The sequence below is a fragment of the Oryctolagus cuniculus genome (assembly GCF_964237555.1).
Source record: "Oryctolagus cuniculus chromosome 17 unlocalized genomic scaffold, mOryCun1.1 SUPER_17_unloc_1, whole genome shotgun sequence".
Taxonomy (NCBI): domain Eukaryota; kingdom Metazoa; phylum Chordata; class Mammalia; order Lagomorpha; family Leporidae; genus Oryctolagus; species Oryctolagus cuniculus.
This window is the reverse complement of record NW_027208202.1, coordinates 2,493,202-2,517,263: the sequence shown is the minus strand read 5'-3', so window position 1 is coordinate 2,517,263 and position 24,062 is coordinate 2,493,202. Positions and strand designations below refer to the sequence as shown.

The 24,062-nt window shown below is 45.3% G+C and overlaps 2 pseudogenes; one reads left to right on the top strand and one right to left on the bottom strand.

Moving 5' to 3' along the window:
- LOC138847838 (protein LYRIC pseudogene) overlaps positions 1-24,062 on the top strand; it is a 408,551-nt pseudogene that overhangs the window by 184,778 nt on the left and 199,711 nt on the right.
- On the bottom strand, positions 1,804-22,578 carry LOC127486388 (beta-enolase pseudogene; annotated as a pseudogene).

The window sequence follows — 24,062 nt, the reverse complement described above, 5'->3', positions numbered from 1 at the left end:
AGGTCTAATGTCAGTTTTAAAATTGTTCATTTTTCATTGAGTTTTTAAAATGTCTTAAATGCATGTACATATTCTAATTATTCATCCCTTACTAGGTGTATAGTTTCTAAATATTTTCTCCAATTTCATAGATTGTCTCTTTGCTATTTTGATTATTTTGTTAGCTATGCAGAAGTTTTTTAATTTGATAAAATTCCATTTGACTATTTTTGCTTTTTTCTTCTGGTGCTTTGCTGTCTTATCCTCCAAATGCTTACCCATTCCAAGGTCCTGATACATTTTTCTCCTAGTAGTTACAGGTCTTACATTTAAGTCTTTAAATCATTTTGAATTGAGTTTAAAACTTATCTATTTGAGGGGGGCCAGCGCCATGGTGCTAATTCTCTGCCTGCGGTGCCAGCATCCCATATGGGCACCGGTTTGATTCCCAGCTGCTCCTCTTCCAATCCAGCTCTCTGTTATGGCCTGGGAAAGCAGTAGAGGATGGCCCAAGTCTTTGGGCCCCTGCACCCATATGGGAGACCCAGAAGAAGGTCCTGGTTTCCGATCGATCCAGCTCCAGCCATTGTGGCCATTTGGGGAGTGAACCAATGGAAGGAAGACCTCTCCCTCTCACTGTCTATAAATCTACCTCTACAATAAAAATAAGAATCTTTTTTTTTAAACTTTTATTTAATGAATATAAATTTCCAAAGTACGACTTATGGATTGCAATGGCTTCCCCCCCATACCGTCCCTCCCACCCACAAACCTCCCACTCCCTCTCCCCTTCCATTCACATCAAGATTCATTTTTGATTATCTTAATATACAGAGGATCAGCTTAGTATACATTAAGTAAAGATTTCAACAGTTTGCTCCCACACAGAAACATAAAGTGAAAAATAATAGATGATTTTTTAAAATTATGATGAAATCAGAGCAGACCTATTGTCATGTTTAATCCCAGTGAGAGTCAAGTTGGGAGTTGATAATTTCTTTTTTTTTTTTTTTTACAGAGGATCAGTTTAGTATACATTAAGTAAAGCTTTCAACAGTTTGCACCCCCATAGAAACACAAAGGGAAATATACTGTTTGAGTACTCGTTATAGCATTAAATCTCAATACACAGCACATTAAGGACAGAGATCCTACATGAGGAGTAAGTGCACAGTGACTCCTGTTGTTGACTTTACCAATTGACACTCCTGTCTATGGCATCAGTAATCTCCCTATGCTCCAGTCATGAGTTTCCAAGACTATGGAAGCCCTCTGAGTTCTCCGACTCTTATCTTGTTTAGACAAGGTCATAGTCAAAGTGGAGGTTCTCTCCTCCCTTCAGAGAAAGGTGCCTCTGTCTTTGAAGACCTGTTCTTTCCACTGGGATCTCACTCACAGAGATCTTTTGCCAGAGTGTCTTGGCTTTCCATGCCTGAAATACTCTCATGGGCTTTTCAGCCAGATCCGAATGGCTTTAGGGCTGATTCTGAGGCCAGAGTGCTATTTAGGACATCTGCCATTCTATGAGTCTGCTGAGTATCTCACTTCCCATGTTGGATCACTCTCCCCTTTATTTATTCTATCGGTTAGTGTTAGCAGGTACTAGACTTGTTTATGTGCTCCCTTTGACTCTTAGTCCTTTCATTATGATCAATTGTGAACTGAAATTGATCACTTGGACTAGTGAGATGGCATTGGTACATGCCACCTTGATGGAATTGAATATGAATCCCCTGGTATGTTTCTAACTCTACCATTTGGGGCAAGTCAGCTTGAGCATGTCCCAAATTATACATCTCTTCCCTCTCTTATTCCCACTCATCCTCCACAATCTGGATGTCGACCTCCAAAAGGAATGAGGGCTAAGTGGCCAGTCATTCTGGTTAAAGGGGTCATCGATGGAGACCACAGGATAGTTCTTTTATTAAAAAAAAAAAGATTTATTTGAAAGGCAGCATTAGAGAGAGAGAGAGAGTTGAGAGAGTTAGAGAGAACCATCTGCTGATTCACTCACCAAATGGCCACAATGGCCAGATCTGGGCCAATCCGAAGCCAGGAGTCAGGAGCTTTTTCTGCATCTCCCATTGTGGGTGCAGGGGTCCAAGCACTTGGGCTGTCCTCCACTGCTTTCCCAGGCACATTAGTAGGAAGCTGGATTGGAAGTGGAGCATCAGGATTCCAACTGGGCCATACTGGATGCTGGTGCTGCAGGCAGTGGCTTTACCTGCTATAACCACAGCTCAAGACCCAAAAGGATAGTTATTGATGAAGCTCTTGAATAGCTCCCAGAGCTGCTGCCCAGTGATGGGCTATGCAGGATCATCTGGTGATGTGTAGTCAAGATGGTACCTGCTGTTGTGATAGAACTCAGAGGCCACAGCATCCATGCCAATCATCACCTTACCTGGCTGGTCAGTCACCTGGATGGACGTCTTCAGCAGCTCCAAGGCCTCACTGGTTTCCTGGTCTCACTGATTTCCAGGACATTGGGAGCAAAGCTGCCCTCATCACCCGCCTTGGTGGCATCCTTCCCATACTTGACCTTGATGACCCCCTTGGAGTGGTGGTAGACCTTGGCACCAATGCACATGGTTGCCACAAAGACCCTGGCTCCTATGGGCAGAATCATGAACTCCTGCTCGGCCAGCTTGTTTCCAGCATGGGAGCCCCCACTGATCATACTGAAGGCAGGTACTGGGAGTAGGAGGTCTGTGCTCCCAGTGAGATCTGTGATGTGTGGGTAGAGCGGGATCCCCTTCTTGGCTGCTCCAACCTTACACATGGCCCAGGACACATCCAGAATGGCATTGGCACCAAACTTGGACTTCTTCTTCATCCCATCCAGCTCAATCATAAGCTTGTGGACTTTTCCTTGATCCACAACAATAGGGGCCTACAGTCTTGTTCATGTGTTCCACAGCCTTCAGGAGCAGGATTTGTCTCCTCTTTGTTCTAGTGTTTCACAGACACCCGTGGAAGTTCCGCTGGGCACAGAGGTTCCAACTCAGCCCTTGGCTGCTTGCAGGTGCACCTCCACAGTGGGGCTGCCCCTTGGAGCCCAGGATTGCCAGGGCTAAGATTCTCTGGCTGTGGCTCTCAGGAGCCTCAAAACATCCACTCGCAGTGCCATCCCATCTTACCCTCTCCCAGCATGCAAGGGTGTGAGGGTGCAGACCAAGGATGAATTAGAGGGGCCCTCAGAGCTGGGGTGGTGCCCACTGATAGGTAGCCCAGGCACAGCACCTGTAGCCCGGGGAGGCCATGGTCTGACTGTAGTGTCTTCTGTGCCAGCCGCGCATCAATGAATGGTGCTGACTCAGGTCAAGGAAATGGTTGGACAGGAGGACGTGGTGGCCCTTTGTGGACGTCTGACCACGGGGGACCCTGGGGAAGTCAGCTCCCAGCACTGAAGGCTGCAGGGTCTCTGTACTAGGGAAATCCACATAGCCTGGTCTGAAGGGAGGGCGGGGACGACCCACACAGGCTCTGCTGCAGCCGCCCAGGACCCTGAGGCCAATCCCGCGGGTGCTGCATGGCCCCTCTATCCCCTCTGGGTGACTCTAACTGGCAACAGAACCCCAGCGCTGCTCCCTGCCCCGCCAGCGCTGTGCCAATCCTCACTTCTTATCTCTGGTTGCTCCGCCTCCAGGATTTTTCCAACCCGGAGGTGGGGGATGGCAGACCAGAGGTCAGGGTGTGTGGGGAGGGGTGGCGAGGGCCGCCAGGTGCCCCTGTGCACCCCGCGGGAGCCCATCCGTGATCCCGCCACGCGGCTGTGGAGGAAGGCAGGCTGGAGGGTTTCTGGGGGCCCTGAGGCTGGGAGTGAACACCGGGATGCACGATTGCTAGTGGGGGGGGGTGCAAAGAACTCAGCTGCTCTCCAGTGTGACTCGGGGTGACCCCGGTGCCAAGGGTGGAAGCAGACGCTGAGCTAGCCTTGGAGCACTGCTCTCTCCAGTCCTGTTATCCACAGGTTCTCAGTCTGGGGAGAAGTTTCAAAGTGTTTTCAGAAGACTTGCATCCTAAGAACTCCCAGAAGGCTCACAGTCAGCAGTCAGTGACACTCTAGAGAAACAGTGCACTCGAAGTGAGTAACCAGACTTTGCATTTTGAGTCTGCACTCCTTTCAGTCTATCCATTAGGTCTGTAAGTTGTTTCCTGGTTCCGAGTGATGCAAGACATTGCTGTGAAAATTAATTAAATAAATAAATAAATAAAAAGATGTGAAAGGAATATACCTTGAGATATTAAATTTTGTGTTTTTCCACACCCCCTTATCTGTCAGTCTTCCAGAGACAGTCAATTTATTTTTTATGATTCTCTCTACTCATTACTTCTAAAGTAGGCTTTAAAGACCCATATTAGCATGAGAGACAAGGGGTCTGTCATGTGGCATCTTTAAATGGCAGTTGCTCAAAGGGAGGCTTTATCATGACAAGCACATGTGGAGAAGAAGAATTCTGATGCATAAATGGCCTCCCTAGACGCAGTTTTCCGGAGTTCTGTAGCCTGGGTGCAGAGAGATGCAGTTTACAGGAGTTCTGTAGCCTGGGTGCAGGGAGTGTGGGAGACCCAGCAAGAGCTCCAGGAGGGCCCTCCTGGTCCAGTGACTGACAGCTGCATACATCCTGTGTTCTAGCTGATTTCCCGTGTATGAGGGCCTTGCCCCTGTGAGTACAATGTTTGAAGATAAACCTCTCTGATCTGTGGTGACTAATAGAGTACAAAAAATGTAATGTACAGGGCTGACATGGACATTTTGGGATTCTATGATTGTTTACAGTCCTTGTCTCTACTGCTGAGGAAGTGTTTTTTTCTTCTAATTGTAGAATTCTTTACTAAGTGTAGGATTAATCTTATAATTATAAAATAAACTGCAAGTATATCATTGTAAAAATTAAAATAATAAAGAAAGGAGGAAGAAGAGTTGGAGCTTGGGTGGGAGGGAGGGTAGGTAGAAAGTATCACTATGCTCCTAAATCTATATATATGAAATTTGTTCATCTTAAAAAAATATAAAAAAATTGAATAATGTTTTCAAAATGATGAACTGGTAAATAGGTTATATCACATCTATATATATAATATATATATGATGGATATATGCAATTCATATTTAATAAAATTGAGAAATACTCATAATATAATATTTGGGGTAAGAAATAGAACAGAGAAAAGAAGCATAATCATTTTGCCTAAATAAACATGGAGAAAAACTCACTGAATATTAGCAAGTGCTGTCTCTAGGTGATGGTATTATAGATCATCTTTATTTTCTTTTTGCTTTTTTTAACTTTGAGACTTTCAATGATAAGCATGCACTACTTTGAAAATTAAAAAAAATCAACCTTTCTAGAACATCCTCTGGAAAAAAAGAAAGAAAACTCATGATAATCTAAGTTTACAAACTTCCTCAGAGTCTGCCCGTTTTCCAGAGCCCTTTTTGGCCTGAATCTACTCTGTCACAAAAACAATTTGTAAATTTACATTGTCATAAAAATAATTTATAAATTTCATTTGCAAGCAAGGATTATGCTGGGAGGCCTTGTGACAAAGAGGGTATCCCATTAATGAGCTGGCAGTGTGGCATAGTAGCTAAAGCCACCACCTGCAATGCCAGTAACCTATGTGGGCACCAGTTTGTGTATACTTTTGATACAGCACCCTGCTGATGGCACAAGTGTTTGTGCCCTGCCACCCACATGTCACAATGGATGTAGCTCCTGTATCCTGGCTTCAGCCTGGTCCAGTGCTAGCCATTGTGGCTATCTGGGGAGTGTGCCAGTAGATGGAAGATTCCCTCTGTTTCCCTTTTTCTTTCTCTTTCTCTCTTTCTCTCTCTCTCTCTCTCTCTCTCTCTCTGGCTTTCAAATAAATAAATCTTTTTTTAAAAAAAATCACGGATAACTGGAGTATTGTTAAAATGGTTTGGGAATTGAAACACACAATAACACAATAAGCTGGATATTCATTGCAGAAGACAGTGATTAAAAGTTATGCTTACGGCCGGTGCTATGGCACAGTGGGTAAAGCCACTACCTGCAGTACCAGCATCCCATGTGGGCACTGGTTCAAGTCCTGGCTGTTTCACTTCCAATCCAGCTCTGCTATGGCCTGGGAAAGCAGTAGAAGATGGTCCAAGTCCTTGGGCCCCTGCACCCACATAGGAAGACATGGAGGAAGCTCCTGGCTTCTGGCTTCGGATCAGTGCAGCTCCGGCCTTTGCGGCCAACTGGGGTGTGAACCACCAGGTGGAAGATCTCTCTCTCTCTCTCTCTCTCTCTCTCTCTCTCTCTCTCTCCTTCTCTCTCTGTGTAACTCTGACTTTCAAGTAAATAAAAATAAATCTTTAAAAAATTATGCTTAGACACTTGTATAATCTCACAAAAATATGTATGTGTTGCTAGACTATCAAGTTTATTAGTTAGCTGCTCAGGTATGATATCTAAAATCTATAAATAGTCCTAAGGAACAGTAAAATCATTTCTCTGTGCAAAATATTTTCTTTTGTATCATAAAAAAAAACTAATGAAGTGGTGAAGCAGTTGGGAAAGACTATCAAGATAATTTACTCTAGGGTCCTCACCATGCAGAGACTGGAATACTTCACATTTCATACAAAATATCACGTGTAATTGAATCTGTTCTTTATTTTCTATAAAATTCCCCCAAGTATCTATACCCTCAAAAGGATCAGGATTATTGATGTCTGTGTTGCATAAATAGAGGCACAAACATCCTGACAACCCAGGGACCTGCACATGGTGCCAGATCTCTCTCACCTGTAGTCAAGCTGTTTTCAGTTGTACCAAGGCTGCTGTCTCCTTCTTACCTAAGATTGAGGTTTATACAACTCCAGTTTTACCCTCCTGGTCATAGTGTGTCCCCCAGTCTGCATCATTATCTGATTATTTGAGGTTTTTTTTTAACCCTTTTTTTATGACTATGTGTTAATATATAGAAGCAGTGCTAAACATTTTACTACATGGGCATGACCCTGGACATAGACTCTCAGAATATTATATGAGCAACAAATCTGTGTTTGAGTTTTCTATATGGAAACAATTTTATGAGCCACTTTATTTAGCTATTCTCTTGTATTATGTGTTTTGTAAGATCACTTTATGACTAGGTCAGGATACTCCTTGACTTAACACATGATTATAGTAAGCAGAGTACAAGGTGAGTTTGTAGCATTAATGTTCAGAATATAGAGCTTTTTAAATATAAACACATGTATGCACATTTTTATTTAGGATTTTTTTTTGCATTTTATGAATATTTTCTGGTGTTACAGAGCATTGTCATACACCCCTTGTGCTGTTTTTCCTATTCTTAGCCTCTTTAGTATAGTCAATTTGTTATAATTAATGAACTCATTCATATAATAATTACATTAGTGATGTTGCTAAACTTCATGCCTTATTCCTACCTATTAATTTTAACCTTACATCCTTTATCTGTACTAAGACCTCACCTAAGATAATACATTGAATTTAACCGATGTGTTTTCTTAGGTTTCTCTTCTTCGATATCAACTAGAGTTTATTACTATGGCTGTTACCTCTGTGTGCCTGCCTGCCTTCCTCTCTCTCTTTTTAAAAGATTTATTTATTTATTTGAAAGCAAAGTTACACAGAGAGAGAAGGGGAGAGAGAGAGAGGAAGAGGGAGAGGGAGAGGGAGAGGGAGAGGGAGAGGGAGAGGGAGAGGGAGAGGGAGAGGGAGAGGGAGAGGTGTTTTCCATCTGCTGGTTCACTTCCCAATTGGCCGCAATGGCTGGAGCTGTGCTGATCCAAAGCCAGGAGCCAGGAGATTCTTCTGGGTCTCCCATGTGGTTGCAGAGGCCCAAGGACTTGAGCCATCTCTACTGCTTTCCCAGGCCATAGCAGAGAGTTGGACTGGAAGTGGAGCAGCTGGGACTTGAACCTGTGCCCCTATGGGATGCCCGCATTGCTGGTGGTGGCTTTACCCACTATGCCACAGCACCGGCTCCACTTTCATTTCTCTTTCTCTGTCCATCTCTCTCCCTCTCTTTCATATTCAGAGAGATAGAGAAGGATGAATATAGATGGAGAGATAGAGAAGGGCTTTTCCCTGACCAAATGCCTGGAACAGCATATTCTTGGTCAGATCAAAGCTGGGAGCTAAGAAGTCAACTCGTATCTCCTGATTGGCTAACAGGGATCCAATTTCATTTTTTTCCTCTTCTTTTTTTCTTAAAAATGTTTAGTTAGTTATTTATTTTTAGTTTTTAACAGGTTCAATATAGTTCACAGATACAGTTTTAAGAGTATAAGGGGCCAGTGCCATGGCCCACTTGGCTAATCCTTCACCTGCAGCACTGGCATCCCATATAGGTGTTGAGTTCTAGTCCTGGTTGTTCCTCTTCCAGTCCAGCTCTCTGCTGTGGCCCGGGAAGGCAGTGGAGGATGCTTGGGTGCCTGCACATGCACGGGAGACCAGGAGGAAGCACCTGGCACCTGGCTTCAGATCGGCACAGTGCTGACTGTAGTGGCCATTTGAGGAGTGAACCAACAGAAGGAATACCTCTCTCCCTGTCTCTCTCACTAACTCTGCTTGTCAAAAAAAAAGAGTATAATGATATTCCCTCCCTCTGTCCCTGCTCCCCCTCTCTCCCTCCCCTTCTCTTTCTTCCCTAACCCCCTTCCCTCTCCCTTTTCCCTTTCTCTCTTTCACTTTTGAGATAACACATCTTTAATGTACATTGCGGTCAAGGACTTAATGCTCCAGTAAATAAAGAGTTCAACAAGTAAAAGGCAAAAATTCATTAGCTTATTGGAAATATAGGCAAGGGTTATAAAAATAATCAAAGAGAAAATGAGTAAATTTCAAAGTAATCACTGATCATTAAAATTGTAGAAATATAACAGCATATAGAACTTTTAATATTGGATACTTAAGAAGATTTTCACCTCATGGTTCTTTGTTTTCTTTCTGCATTACAAAATAATAAAATTCAGTTACAACTATCTTTGTAGTATTTAAAAATAAAGACAGTACAACTTTAATCACTTGTAGAGAGTGTTGTGTGTGTGTATATATATACATATATATATATATATATATATAAAACACAAATATACACACATATGGGGATACTTCAAAAACTTAATGGAAAATGAAATTGAAAAATTAAATTTAGGAGTGCCTGTCCTATTCATTAACATGCTAGTTAGTATGCCCACATCCCACATGAATGCCTTACTTACTAAACCTGAACTTAAGCAAAAGCATTGTAAGTCCTTTTTTTTTTTTGACAGGCAGAGTGGACAGTGCAAGAGAGAGACAGAGAGAAAGGTCTTCCTTTTGCTGTTGGTTCACCCTCCAATGGCCGCTGCAGCCGTCACGCTGCACTGATCCGAAGCCAGGAGCCAGGTGCTTCTCCTGGTCTCCCATGCAGGTGCAGGGCCCAAGCACTTGGGCCATCCTCCACTGCACCAGGCCATAGCAGAGAGCTGGCCTGGAAGAGGGGCAGCCGGGACAGAATCTGGTGCCCTGACCGGGACTGGAACCTGGTGTGCCAGTGCTGCAGGGAGAGGATTAGCCTATTGAGCCACGGCACCGGCCGCACTGTAAGTCTTTTTAAATCTCCTCCCACTGAAGCCATCTCTTCAACTGGGAGAGATGAATAGCTATGCAATCATTGTAGGTGTCTTTTATGGCCATTGAGCACCCAGAATCCCTCTTGATCAACATTCCTTGTATCCATAGATGACCAAAGAGAATTTGTATCATTTTACTAGGATTTCAACAATACAGAACCAACAAGGACCCTGGTAACAAGGTGTGATAGAAAATGTCCATGCACTGTTTGAGTCTCCTTACTGTTGAGTACTTAATCTGGAGATGATTCATTCAAAAAGCTTTGAAAAGCTCAGACAGTGTTGTTGACAGTGTCCTTCTAGCAGTTCATGATGTGACCATCAGTAGCATGGACTTGACGTTCTTGAGTTCTGACAGCATCAGAGAGCCTGAGGCAAGGCTCCATTCACAACTTAGGTGTGTTTTCAGTGTATGAATTGGTTTTAACACAGAAGGCAGGGACAACTCCTCAGATGATTCCATGGAATAATATTTTACTTATTTTAATTTTCTTCTTTTAAAATTATTATTAATTTATTAATTTTCCCTTCTGAGATATCTCCAAGGCTGGAGAGAATTGAAAGCAATTGAATTAAAAGACAACATTTGATTTTCTATTCTTTGATCCAAATTGAATTGGGATACTCCTGTTAAGTGATTCACAATGAGAACAGGCTTTGCTTCTTTCACTTGGACTGGTCATGTAAAAGATTTTCTCAAAAGCTCTTTGTGGATGATTGCTCAGTTTCAAGGAAGGAATTACCTGCTTGGGTTGGTTAGAACTAGAGCTAGTTATGGGTTTAAGAAATGTTGCCAACTTATGCGAGTTCTTCCATGTACCTTAGGAGATACTTTATTAAAGCCATTTTGATCTTCGTAGAAAAAGTCATTCAGGTGAAAACATGTCTCAGCCTTAAAAGCTTCTAGTTACACATAATGAAAATTAGCAATTCTCAAACTACCTGCAACATATTCTCTTTTGACTTTTGCTGAAGACATGCAGCTAATGAAAAACAATGTAAATACAAAATCTTGCAATATAGCAGGTAGAGTTCTAGCTATTACCGTTTATTTTTCTCTTTGATGAAATTTCTGTACAAAATTTTTACCACATTTTAATAGGTATCTTCCCTATGCATATTGATATTAAATTAAAAAGTAAAATTTTTTTCTAAATATTTTCCTCCACAAGGAAAAGAAATGCTTAATTATAATAATAAAGGGAGCCAAGATGGCAGAATAGTGAGGGCGCACACCGATAGTCCGGGAAAATTTAGTTTAATAAAAGGGGAGTTACGGTAGCCTCAGAAAAAGGACCAGGAAAATATTGCAGAGGAAACTCTTCTGGATCTAGTGGCTGTGAATCAGAGGACCTACTAGGAGAACAAGGTCGCCCACCGCGCGGAAGCCCAGCCGCGGGAGCTGCAGGGTCTGCGCGCCAGTGCAGGAAGGGGAATGCATGTCACACAGACACCACCAGGGAGAGTTGGGACGCCCAGGGCTCTGAGTCCACACATCGTCGCTGGAAGGGGAGGTGAGCTCAATAAACCGAGACATTGGCGGGGAAACGGGGGTCAGAATCTAGAGGGGAGCCAGAAAGTGCACCAGACTCACTACTGGAGAGAAGGAAAAAAAAAGGTTGGGGGTTTCTCTCTCTGCCAACCTTGCAAAGGTTGCAAGGCTGCAAGGCTTGAAGAGTTTGCAAGAGACAAAGAGCAAGCCCCCTCTCTGGATTTACATAACAACAGGGGAGAGCTAAGGAACTGAGTCACTACAATTCAGTAGCCTAGGCAACCCAGTGGGAGTCCAGAGGAGAAACAGAGCCTGCACAGACTCTTTGGGTAGAAGCCAGAGATTGGAAGCTAAATACCATCAATTCTGCACAGCGGTGCCGTGCGGTATTACTTACCCCCTGAATAAAATAAATAAATAAATAAAGAGAGAGATTTACCACACATAACCTGAGGGTGTCACCTTTGCACACCCATAACCCGGAAGAACCAGGCAGAGCTCTCAGGCCACACCCATCTCAAGCCTCCAAGGCTCCTCCAACAGCAGGCAGTCCACTTAACACAGACATAGTATAAAATAAAAAAAAAATTTTAAAAAAACGCACAGTGACGAAAGAAGAATTAGCTATGCCAAGAAACAAACACAGAAATCGAGGGAACAAGATCAACGATGACACTATGATGCCTCCAAATAAAGAAAACACCCCAAGCCAAGATTATGAAGATGATGAGATAGAAGAAATGCAAGATACAGATTTCAAAAAATTTATGATAAGAACATTTACAAGTTTTCAAAAGCAAATCCTTGAACTACAGAAATACTTATTGGACAGGATTGAAAATCTCTCTTGTGAAAATGAAATTTTAAGGAAGAATCAAAATGAAACGCAGAAACTAGTAGAGCAGGAAAGTGTGATAGTGAAGAGAAATCAAAATGAAATGAAGAGCTCAATAGATCAAATGACAAACACATTAGAGAGCCTTAAAAACAGAATGGGTGAAGCAGAAGAGAGAATATCGGACTTAGAAGATAGAGCACAGGAAAGGATATAGTCAAAACAAAGAAAAGAAGAGGAAATTAGAAATCTAAAAAATATTGTTGGGAATCTACAGGATACTATTTAAAAAACCAACATTCGAGTTCTAGGAGTTCCTGAAGGCATGGAGAGAGAGAAAGGATTAGAAGGCCTTTTTAGTGAGATACTAGCAGAGAACTTTCCGGGTTTGGAGAAGGACAGAAACATCCTAGTACAGGAAGCTCATAGAACCCCCAATAAACATGACCAAAAGAGATCCTCACCACGACACGTTGTAATTAAACTTACCACAGTGAAACATAAAGAAAAGATCCTAAAATGTGCAAGAGAGAAACGTCAGATTACTCTCAGAAGATGTCCAATTAGACTCACAGCAGACTTCTCATCAGAAACACTACAGGCTAGGAGGGAATGGCGAGACATAGCACAGATGCTAAGAGAGAAAAATTGCCAGCCCAGAATATTATATCCTACCAAGCTCTCATTTGTGAATGAAGGTGAAATAAAGACCTTTCATAGCAAACAGAAATTGAAAGACTTTGTGGCCACTCATCCGGCCCTGCAAAAGATACTTAAAGATGTGCTACACTCAGAAACACAGAAACACGGCCATCAATATGAAAGAAGGGAAAGGAAGAACACCTACCAGTAAAAGAGCATGGGAAGCTCAAAGCATATACTAGAAAATATCTCCGGGAAAATGGCAGGGCAAAGTCACTATGTATCAATAGTCACATTAAACATTAATGGTCTTAATTCTTCAGTTAAAAGACACTGATTCACTGATTGGCTCAAAGAACACAACCCAACTATTTGTTGCCTACAAGAAACACATCTCTCTAACAAAGATGCATGCAGACTGAAAGTGAAAGGTTGGAAAAAGATATTCCATGCCAACAGAAACCAAAAAAAAGCAGGTGTAGCCATATTAATATCAGACAAAATAAACTTTAATACAAAAACTATTAAGAGAGACAAAGAGGGACACTATATAATGATTAAGGGTTCAATTCAACAGGAAGATGTAACTATTATAAATGTATATGTACCTAATTACAGGGCACCGGTCTATTTAAAAGATATGTTAAGGGACTTAAAGGGAGATTTAGATTCCAATACAATAGTACTGGGGGACTTCAATACTCCACTCTCAGAAATAGACAGATCATCTGGACAGAAGATCAACAAGGAAACAGCAGATTTAATCGACACTATTGCCCAAATGGATCTAACAGATATCTACAGAACTTTCAATCCTACATCGAAAGACTTCACATTCTTCTCAGCAGTGCATGGAACCTTTTCTAGGATTGATCATATACTAGGCCATAAAGCAAGTCTCAGCAAATTTAAAAGAATTAGAATCATACCATGCAGCTTCTCACACCACAGTGGAATGAAGCTGGAAATTAGCAACTCAGGAAACCCTAGAAAGTATGCGAACACATGGAGACTGAACAACATGCTCCTGATGAACACTGGGTCATTCAAGAAATCAAAAGAGAAATCAAAAACTTTCTGGAAGTAAATGAGGATCACAGCACAACATATCAAAACTTATGGGATACAGCAAAAGCAGTATTGAGAGGCAAATTTATAGCAATAGGTGCCTATATCAAGAAATTGGAAAGGTACCAAATAAATGAGCTTTCAGCACATCTCAAGGACCTAGAAAAACTGCAGCAAACCAAACCCAAATCTAGTAGAAGAGAAATAATTAAAACCAGAGAAGAAATTAGCAGGATTGAACCAAAAAAAAAAAAAACACTACAAAAAATCAGCCAAGCGAGAAGCTGGTTTTTTGAAAAAATAAACAAAATTGACACCCCATTGGCCCAACTAACTAAAAAAAGAAAAGACCCAAATCAATAAAATCAGAGATGAAAAACGAAATGTAACAACAGACACCACAGAAATAAAAAGAATCATCAGAAATTACTACAAGGACCTGTATGCCAGCAAACAGGAAAATCTATCAGAAATGGATAGATTCCTGGACACATGCAATCTACCAAAATTGAACCATGAAGACATAGAAAACCTAAATAGACGCATAACTGAAACAGAAATTGAAACAGTAATAAAGGCCCTCCCAACAAAGAAAAGCCCAGGACCAGATGGATTCACTGCTGAATTCTACCAGACATTTAAAGAAGAACTAATCCCATTTCTTCTCAAACTATTCAGAACAATCGAAAAAGAGGGAATCCTCCCAAATTCTTTCTATGAAGCCAGCATCACCTTACTCCCTAAGCCAGAGAAAGATGCAGCACTGAAAGAAAATTATAGACCAATATCCCTGATGAACATAGACGCAAAAATCCTCAATAAAATTCTGGCCAATAGAATACAACAACACATCAGGAAAATCATCCACCCAGACCAAGTGGGATTTATCCCTGGTATGCAGGGATGGTTCAACATTCGCAAGTCAATCAATGTGATTCACCACATTAACAGACTGCAGAAGAAAAACCATATGATTATCTCAATAGACGCCAAGGAAGCATTTGATAAAATACAACACCCTTTCATGATGAAAACTCTAAGCAAATTGGGTATAGAAGGAACATTCCTCAATACAATCAAAGCAATTTATGAAAAACACACAGCCAGCATCCTATTGAATGGGGAAAAGTTGGAAGCATTTCCACTGAGATTTGGTACCAGACGGGGATGCCCACTCTCACCACTGCTATTTAACATAGATCTGGAAGTTTTAGCCAGAGCCATCAGACAAGAAAAAGAAATTAAAGAAATACAAATTGAGAAGGAAGAATTCCAACTATCCCTCTTTGCAGACGATATGATTCTTTATTTAGGGGATCCAAAGAACTCTACTAAGAGACTATTGGAACTCATAGAGGAGTTTGGCAAAGTGGCAGGATATAAAATCAATGCACAAAAATCAACAGCCTTTGTATACACAAGCAATGCCATGACTGAGAAAGAACTGCTAAGATCAATCCCATTCACAATAGCTACAAAAACAATCAAATACCTTGGAATAAGCTTAACCAAGGACATTAAAGATTTTATGATGAGAATTACAAAATCTTAAAGAAAGAAATAGAAGAGGATACCAAAAAATGGAAAAAATCTTCCATGCTCATGGATTGGAAGAATCAACATCATCAAAATGTCCATTCTCCCAAAAGCAATTTATAGATTCAATGCAATTCCAATCAGGATAGCAAAGACATTCTTCTCAGATCTAGAAAAAATGATGCTGAAATTCATATGGAGGCACAAGAGACCTCAAATAGCTAAAGCAATCTTGTACAACAAAAACAAAACCAGAGGCATCTCAAAACCAGATTTCAGGACATACTACAGGGCAGTTGTAATCAAAACAGCATGGTACTGGTACAGAAACAGATGGATAGACCAATGGAACAGAATTGAAACATCAGAAATCAACCCAAACATCTACAGCCAACTTATATTTGATCAAGGATCTAAAACTAATTCCTGGAGGAAGGACAGTCTATTCAATAAATGGTGCTGGGAAAAGTGGATTTCCACGTGCAGAATCATGAAGCAAGACCCCTACCTTACACCTTACACAAAAATCCACTCAACGTGGATTAAAGACCTAAATCTACGTCCTGACACCATCAAGTTATTAGAGAACATTGGAGAAACCATTCAAGATATTGGCACAGGCAAAGAATTTCTGGAAAAGACCCAGGAGGCACAGGCAGTCAAAGCCAAAATCAACTATTGGGATTGCATCAAATTGAGAAGTTTCTGTACTGCAAAAGAAACAGTCAGGAGAGTGAAGAGACAACCGACAGAATGGGAAAAAATATTTGCAAACTATGCAACAGATAAAGGGTTAATAACCAGAATCTACAAAGAGATCAAGAAACTCCACAAAAACAAAACCAACAACCCACTTAAGAGATGGGCCAAGGACTCAATAGACATTTTTCAAAAGAGGAAATCCAAATGGCCAACAGGCACATGAAAAAATGTTCAAGATCACTAGCAATCAGGGAAATGCAAATCAAACCCAAATGAGGTTTCACCTCACCCCGGTTAGAATGGTTCACATACAGAAATCTACCAACAACAGATGCTGTCGAGGATCTGGGGAAAAAGGGACACTAACCCACTGTTGGTGGGAATGCAAACTGGTCAAGCCACTATGGAAGTCAGTCTGGAGATTCCTCAGAAACCTGAATATAACCCTACCATTCAACCCAGCCATCCCACTCCTTGGAATTTACCCAAAGGAATTTAAATTGGCAAACAGAAATGCGGTCTGCACCCTAATGTTTATTGCAGCACAATTCACAATAGCCAAGAAATGGAACCAACCTAAATGCCCATCAACGGTTGACTGGATAAAGAAATTATGGGATATGTACTCTTTAGAATAGTATACCGCTGTAAGAAAAAATGAAATCCAGTCATTTGCAACAAAATGGAGGAATCTGAACACATCATGCTGAGTGAATTAAGCCAGTCCCAAAGGGACAAATACCATATGTTCTCCCTGATCGATGACAACTGACTAAACACCAAAAAGGAAACCTGTTGAAGTGAAATGGACACTATGAGAAACGGTGACTTGATCACTATAGCCCTGACTGTTAATGAACAACTCAATACATTATCCCTCTTAGTTTTTTTTTGTCTGTTCTACTTAATATGACTGGTTTAATTCTGTAATTAATACACAGTTATTCTTAACTGTTGAAATTTAACTGAAATGTGATCCCTGTTAAATATAAGAGTGGGAATAAGAGAGGGAAGAGATGTACAATTTGGGACATGCTCAAGCTGACTTGCCCCAAATGGTAGAGTTAGAGACATACCAGGGGATTCCTATTCAATCCCATTAAGGTGGCATGTACCAATGCCATCTCACTAGTCCAAGTGATCAATTTCAGTTCACAACTGATCATAATGAAAAGACTAAGAGTCAAAGGGAGCACATAACCAAGTCTAGTACCTGCTAATACTAACCGATAGAATAAATAAAGGGGAGAGTGATCCAACATGGGAAGCGAGATACTCAGCAGACTCAGAATGGCAGATGTCCTAAACAGCACTCTGGCCTCAGAATCAGCCCTAAAGCCATTTGGATCTGGCTGAAAAGCCCATGAGAGTATTTCAGGCATGGAAAGCCAAGACACTCTGGCAAAAAAAAAAAAAGACCTAAATGAAAGATCTCTGTGAGTGAGATCCCAGTGGAAAGAACAGGTCTTCAAAGACAGAGGTACCTTTCTCTGAAGGGAGGAGAGAACCTCCACTTTGACTATGACCTTGTCTAAACAAGATAAGAGTCGGAGAACTCAGAGGGCTTCCATAGTCTTGGAAACTCATGACTGGAGCGTAGGGAGATTACTGATGCCATAGACAGGAGTGTCAATTGGTAAAGTCAACAACAGGAGTCACTGTGCACTTACTCCTCATGTAGGATCTCTGTCCTTAATGTGCTGTGCATTGAGATTTAATGCTATAACGAGTACTCAAACAGTATATTTCCCTTTGTGTTTCTATGGGGGTGCAAACGGTTGAAATCTTTACTTAATGTATACTAAACTGATCTTCTGTAAAAAAAATAAAGAAATTATCAATTCCCAACTTGACTCTCACTGGGATTAAACATGACAATAGGTCTGCTCTGATTTCATCATCATTTAAAAAATCATCTATTATTTTTCACTTTATGTTTCTGTGTGGGAGCAAACTGTTGAAATCTTTACTTAATGTATACTAAGCTGATCTGTATATTAAGAGAATCGAAAATGAATCTTGATGTGTATGGAAGGGGAGAGGGAGTGGGAAAGGGGAGGGTTGTGGGTGGGAGGGACGTTATGGGGGGGAAGCCATTGTAATCCATAAGTCATACTTTGGAAATTTATATTCATTAAATAAAAGTTAAAAAATTATAATAATAAAAACACACAAGCTCAGATTTCACAGTGTCAGATTTTCAAAGTGAAGTACTTATGGTTACTAATAGTTTTTCAACTATCACAATGTTTATTGATAGATATAAGTATATAAAATAGGACCTGAATATGACTTGATAAATTAAGTAGTCTTAATTTCAATACTATAACAAGGACCAATTCAAATTTTCACCATTTGTTACACACACACAAAAACCACTACAGGGGCATTAACAGTGTGTCAATACGGACCATCATGTTTCATTTAGAAAAACTTGTGCACTTCCCTGGCCTCAAGGATTTTAAAATCTACACATAAAACCCTTTACTAAAGGTAAAAATACAGGCAACATACTATTATAGCCTTTGACTTGTTCAGTCAGCTCCTTCCTCTGATTCCTTTGATTCTTCTTGGGTGGTTTCTAGCCAAATTAACTATTTCACCTGGAACAAAGCTTTGCCCTTTCCTGGAAACTCTTGTGTTTACCTTCTTTCAAAGTCAAGAAAGCTGCTGTGATAGAGGTGATGGGCAGGGAGCTAGGCTTCCAGCTGGCCAGGCTCCAGGGCGAGAGGCCCCTAGGTAAGGGAGGCCCTACAGTAACCATGCCCCCAACCCCACCCAGGGGGGCTGTCACACTCCCCCACCCCATGGGGGGGCTGTCACACTCCCCCACCCTACCTGGGGGCCATCACACTCCCCCACCCCACCCCACCCTGGGGGCCATCACACTCCCCCACTCTACCCTGGCGGCTGTCACACTCCCCCACCCCACCCAGGGGGGCCATCACACTCCCCCACCCCACCTGGGGGGGCCATCACACTCCCCCCCACCCCACCTGGGGGGCTGTCACACTCCCCCCACCCCCAAGTCCTGTCACATACACCTTGGTCAGGAGCTACTGTCTGTCCCTCCCCAGGCTCCGTGGGAGGTGCTGCATGCTCCTGGGCCCCCCCTTCCCTGTCCCAGCCCCTTCCCCACTGTGAACTGTTGGGCCGTCCAGGTGGGGTGGACAGGTTTGAGTGGGGGGGCCAGGCCCGGGTTTCTTCCTCCACACACTGCTCCCCCCTTCCCTCACCCCAAGCATTGTGCCCCCCACTAATCTGGGCACGGGCAGGGGCCTGCCTGGCAGAAGTCCTTCCTCAGCCTCCACTGGGACTTGAGGGGGGTTCTCAGGACCCCTCCCCACCCCCACCCATCCCCCAGTGCTTCCAGGGATTTCAATAGTGAATAGCAAAAACAGCTAAAGAAAGTAGTCTCACTATACTTAACTGCCCAGCCTAACATTAAAGAGAAACAGGTTTATCTACATGAATATCTCATGTTGTTAGGAAACTGGCGCAGTTGTAGCCAGGTGGCCGCATGGCCCAGCTACTTGAGCCAGGCTCCACCCCCATCCTAATGGGATTCGATGCTCCTGCTTCCCTGCGCACCCTCAGGTGAAGTTTTAAAAGGGCCTGTTCCTGCACACGTGTTCTCTTGCCCCTTCTCTCCTGCTCTCTCTCGGTTCCTCTCTCCAGCCTCCTCCTCTGGTCTCTTGGCTCTGCTCTCCTCTCTCCTCTCTGTCTCTCTCTCTTACAGTCTCCCTCTTTGCCTTTGCTGCCCGTTCACTCTGGTCTGTAGGGTGTTCCCCAATAAACCTTTTCCCTTACTCCGGTGTCCGGTGTGCTTTGCGATGGCTAACATTAAGATATAACACATGTGATAAATCAGTGTAATCAACAATTCACCTTTCTGTGTGTATTTTTGGAAATATGTCTTTGGCAGCCAAGTATTTATTTTGAGTCAAGTGTTTATATTAATTTTTTTGTTTATTCACTGAACTACACTACCAGCATTTTAGTGGAGATGGAATAAGTTTTTATGAATTTCAGTCACTGGCATAATTATAGCTATCTACATATTCATTATACCTACCAAGGAACTGTGCCCAAAGAGACAGCCATGCATTCAGAAACAGTACACAATTAAATATACATTTTTTAAAGATTTATTCATTTATTTATTTATTTATTTGAAAGTCAGAGTTACACAGAGAGAGGGGAAGTAAAGAGAGAGAGAGAGAGAGAGAGAGAGAGGTCTTCCATCTGATGGTTCACTCCCCAATTGGCTGCAATGGCCAGAACTGAGCCGAATTAAAGCCGGGAGCCAGGAGCTTCTTCCATGTCTCCTCCGTGGGTGCAGGTGTACTGAAAAAGGACATTTTAAATTATCTCAATACAATTAAGGATAGTTAAATATAACTTTATTTTTTAAACATGTTCTAAGGACATTTTGTGTGTTTTAGAATTTGTTATGTGAATTAAATTTTATTTGAAAGGCAGAGAGGCACAAAGACAAAAATAAACATATTTAAATGTTAAATGATTTTCCCACTGAAATTACCTAGTCATTCACAAGAAAAGGGGACATATTGACTGCAGCCATGCACGCCGGCCCCAGCATTGCTGCAGCTGAACTAGCTGGGTCTGCTGACATTCTGTGAGTCAGCCACCTCGGAAATCATGTGCTGGAGGGGCCTTGGACTTCCAGGGATTCCGGGAGGCTTCTGGGAAGCCGCCTTTGTGCTGGGTTGGAAGTTGCTGGGAGGTGGGGTCAGTGGCAGGATGCCCCTCACCAGGCTCTTGCTGCTTAAATCTGGCATTTTCCAAAGAAATCGCTGCTCAGAGGCCAGCCTTTGGCCAAGCTGCACTGAGCACGCGGGCCATCCTAGCCACCCGACTAGATCTCCGAAGGCCACAGAGAGGGGAGAGAGAATATGAATGAATATGAATGAGAGAGAAAGGTCTTCCATCCACTGGTTCACTCCACAAGTGGCCTCAGCAGCCAGGGTTGTGTCAGGCTGGAGCGCCCAGCACTCAGGTCGGAGCTCAGGGCCAAGCCCAAGAGGGGAGCACTGTGTGCAGTGCAAGGTGTCTGGCCCATAACAAATCTTCCCAGGCAGACGAATCAATTAATTCACAGGCTTTTATTGGGGTTCCGCTCCCGGGCGAGGTTCCCCAGTCCCAACAGAATGGGGGCCAGGGAAGTCGCGTGTCAGAGATTGGGAGAGCTCCTTTTATAGATTCAGGGCATGGGGGTTAAAGGTTGAGGCGGGTCTGATCCTCATTAGTTAACCTTTAGGCACCGGCAGGGACCTTGACAAGGACTTTTTTTCCCCACAAGTACAGGTAGGGACTTCTCCATTCCCGGAAGTATAGGCCTTCCTCCTTGCAGATCCCAAAGCTACCATCCAGGACCCCAGGGCAGGCCAGGAGGACACCCGCTCCCCCATCAGATCCTGGGTTCCAGCCCCAGCTCCGCTCTGGACTTGGGCTGCAGGGGTGGCCTGGGCACTCCCGGCCAGCATGGGGAGACCCGGATGGCACTCCCACCCCAGCACTGCAGGCCTGGGGTGTGACCAGGAAGAGAGCTGGGTCTGACATCTCCCAGCACTGTGTCTTCCATGGCACAGCTGTGGACCCCAGTGCCCCCACTGCTGTCAGAAACGTGGCCCTGCCGAGGGGTGGGGACACAGTGCAGCCCACCGTGACCCCCTGGGCCTCCAGCTGTTTGCTTCAGTTAAAGAGGAAGAGACTCAGGAAGTGTTAGGAGTCAAGTGTATGGGAGGTGCAATTACGGAAGGCTTTCTGGAGGAGGTGGCACTTGAGCCAGGTCCTGTCATGGGACAGGCAGCCAGGTCGGGAGAATGAAGGCAGCCATGAGAGGCCTATGCGTCCAGCCCCAGGGGCGCTGCTTCCAGATGACACCCCGGTGGCCACCGCCACAAACATGCTTGGGGACAGAGCGGATCTGTTTGGGGACGGCACAGCAGAGGACAGCGGTGTGGCCAACGGGTGCCTGTGGCTCACGGTCATCATGGGGAGGAGCACCGCATCGACCTGCACATGATCCGGCCATACATGAAGGTGGTCACCCACGGAGGGGAGGCCCCCCAGGTACCACATGCTCACCCACGGAGGGGTGGCCACCCCATTACCATGTGCTCACCCAGGAGAGGAGGCCCCCCTGGGTACCCGTGGTCACCCACAGAGGTCGGACCCCCCCAGGTACCTGTGGTCACCCACAGAGGTCAGACCCCCCCAGGTACCTGTGGTCACCCACAGAGGTCAGGACCCCCCCGGGTTTCCGTGGTCACCCAAGGAGGTGAGACTCCCCCTGGGCACCCGTGGTCACCCACAGAGGTCGGACCCCCCCAGGTACCTGTGGTCACCCACAGAGGTCAGGACCCCCCTGGGTTTCCGTGGTCACCCAAGGAGGTGAGACTCCCCCTGGGCACCCATGGTCACCCAGGAAGGTCAGACTCCAACCAGGTACCCATGGTCACCCACAAGGTCAGACCCCAACCAGGTACCCATGGTCACCCAAGGATGTCTGACACCCCTTCCAGGTAACCGTGGTCACCCACAGAGGTCAGAACTCCTGGGTACCCGTGGTCACCCACGGAGGTCAGACCACCCAGGTACCCATGGTCACCCACGGAGGTCAGAGCCCCCCAGGTACCCGTGGTCACCCGAGGTGAGACCCCCCTGGGCACTCATGGTCACCCACGGAGGTGGTACCCCCCAGGTACCGTGGTCACCCCGGAGGTCGGACACCCTGCTGGGCCCGGCAGACCCTCTGTGCCTCTGCGTGGCTCAGAGCCCAGCGACGGCCGCCCTCACAGGCTACTATGGCGAGGGCCTCAACGCCATCATCTTCGCGGCCTGCTTCCTCCAGGACAGCAGCTGCCCGGACTACCACTACATCAGGGAGAACCTCTTCCTGTGCGCAGGCCGGGGCAGGGCGGGGCTGGGCAGGGCCAGGACGGGCAGGGCGGGGCCAGGCATCGCAGGCGGGGAGGGGTAGGAGAGGCGGGGCGGGGTGGGCAGGTGGGGCAGGGCAGGCCAGGACCACTTGCCCAGGCTCTCCCCCTGGTAACTGGGACCCTCTTTTCCCAGCACCCACCTTGGCCCCCGGGTCCCCAAAAGCAGGCTCCCTCCCTGGCACCCGGGACACCTGACACCTGGACCCCTCCCAGGCAGCATGGACCCCCGATGCCCAGCCCCTTCCCCAACGCCCAGCCCCATCCTAGGCATCCTGGACTCTCAACGCCAGCACCTCTCTGTCACTCTGGACCTCAGACACCTGGCCTACTCCCTGTCACTCGGGACCCCAGACGCCCGACCCCCTCCCTGCTACCCGGGACCCCTGTTACCTGGTGTTCTCCCTGCAGGGCAGGTGAGGCGGGGCAGGCGTGGTGGGGCAGGCGGGGCGGGGCAGGCAGGGCAGGCAGGCAGAGCAGGCAGGCAGGCAGGGACCGCTCGCCCAGGCTCTCCCCTTGCTGGCCCACTCACATGGCCTGGGCTTCCCTGTGCCCCGGGGCTCTGCAGCAGCCACCACCACACATGTCCATCACCAACACCATCAACACCATCATCATCACCACCAATACCCTGAACACCGTCACTGACACCATGACCATCGCCAGACCCGTCCAGCGGGGACCCGAGGGGCTGGAACACGGCCCCCTCCCCAGAGGCCCCATGGCCCCATCCCCGATGCTCAGCCCCTTCACTGGTACCCAGGACCCCCAACGTCCAGCCCCTCCCTGTCACTCGGGACCCCTGATGCCTGGCCCCCTCCCTGGCATCCAGGACCCCCGAAGACTTGTCCCCTCCCTGACACCCGGGACCACCGACGCCTGGACCCTCCTTGACACCCGGGACACCTGCCACCTGGCCTCCTCCCTGGCACCCTGACAGCCAACGCCCAACTCCCTGCTGGGCCCCAGGATCCCTGACGCCTGGCCCCAACCTTGACACCAGGACTGCTGATGCCTGGCCCCTTCCTGGCACCCCAGACCCCCCATGCCCCGGGTCCTCTCTGGCACCCCAGACCCCACCGCCCCTTCCCTGGTCCCTGGGAACCCCATCACCTGGCTCCCTCCAGGGCCCCGGGATCCCTGACTCCTGGCCCCTTCCTTGACACCTGGGACACCTGATGTCTAGCCTCCTCCCTGGCCCCCGAACCCCAAGACAAGGCC